The sequence below is a fragment of the Geospiza fortis genome, unplaced genomic scaffold, assembly GCF_000277835.1.
Source record: "Geospiza fortis unplaced genomic scaffold, GeoFor_1.0 scaffold219, whole genome shotgun sequence".
Classification (NCBI taxonomy): Eukaryota; Metazoa; Chordata; class Aves; order Passeriformes; family Thraupidae; genus Geospiza; species Geospiza fortis.
In genome coordinates, this window is record NW_005054376.1 from 216,291 (window position 1) to 218,001 (window position 1,711).

Below are 1,711 nucleotides of genomic sequence, written 5' to 3' on the forward strand. Positions count from 1 at the left end.
ATGGAATAAGGACTTGGAATCCTGGTCTAAAAGGCTCTCAGAAAGGGCTTTTTCCACACAGATGCCTCAGACTACATAAACCTAGGACACAGGCCATAGTCAAAGGAAGAGGGCCTAAGGAGTCAGGATATGATGTGCAATGAAAAATACTTTCTCCCAGGTCCTTGCCATTCAAAAGGTTTAAATTGTTGTACTGGACCTAAAGAGAGAGATATGAAATCCTTACCTTGTATCTGCAGGCTGGTGCATGACAGGCAATGCATTTAAATTGGGTGAGTAGCAGATCCTGCTACAGGACTTGTGCTGACACTAATTTAGAGGTGAGTTACTTGGGAATAGCTTGGTATATAAATACCATGCAGGACTGTGCAGAGCACAATCATCTCCAGTCCTGATCTAAGCAGAAATTCAATTTCACCACTTCTTGAAGTGTGGCAACAGCCAGGTGGGAGCTGCTTTTCCCACCTGGGAAAATCACTCCTATGCTCTGGACAGCTCACTACAGGCTTTAATTGCTCAGAGTCACACTTCTTCCAGCTGTGTGCCATGCACATCTGCTTTAACCAAGAATTCTACATCCAGGAGCACTGTAGGTGTCTGTGTGTCTAATCTGCAGCAGTAGTAAGCAGTAGGCAGCTATTTTTAGCACAGCAGCCCCATAGGATGTGTGTTAGGTTGGAGGCTGCTTCAGTGACTGGAATGACAACAGGACTGTATACAGGGAACATAATTTCCCTCTTCAGGCTAATTAAGTGTATTAGGGGAGGCTTCCAAGTGAGAGCATCTAACTGCATATAGAATGAAAGATATTCATCTTCCTCTGCAGCTATTAATGAATCACCATTTAGATGCCTAATAAACTTGCACATTAAATTCTAATAGCCTCCTGCTTCCTTCATTAACCTGGACCACTCTATTGGTGAAACCCCCCTATTCTTCTACTAGGTACTACAGTGCCTGATACTCCCTGATCAGGCTAAAACCCTAAGTCTATATCTGCAATCTCAGAGCCACCTAAAGCGATAATTCCATCTTTTCTATTTATCATGTCCATTTAACTGCTCTGCACCTCTCCTCTGACTCATTGAGATATACAATTCTCTGCCCTGTTGCATGCTTCATAAAAATCCTGTCTGGCACTGTAGCCCTATGGAAAATAATGACTTTTCCACTTAAATGCCTGCAAGGTCTTAAGCCAAAGCCCTGTAGGTTTCACAATATATTGCTGCAGTATCTGTTACTGTATCCCTTGACTGGCATTCTAGCTCCTGTTCTGCTGATATCTGCTTACACCCATTAGCAGCCAGCCTTTTCTCCCCTCAGTCATGCACCCAATCACCCATCCTCCACAGCTGGCCTGCCACCTTCATCATTGCTCAGGTTGTTAAGCATGAAGGAGACAAATTGAATTACAACTCTTCTCACAGCTCAGAAGCTGCAGCTCTGCACATTTCAGTGCAGATTGAGTAAATGTCCCTGTTGTCTCCTCAGCTTGAGGAATAGGACTGCCAGCCCTCTTAACCTGTCTACAACTAAACCCAAGGATATTATGATATTATGTAGAAAGCAGATAAAAATTGTTCTTGCTGAGAAACTCATTGCTTGCACATTCAACACGCCCAGCACCAGTGATTTTGCAGGCTCTGTGGTGATGCCACACCTATGAAACCCCTGACCTCTGTGGGTCTTCTGCCAGGGAACAGCTCCACTC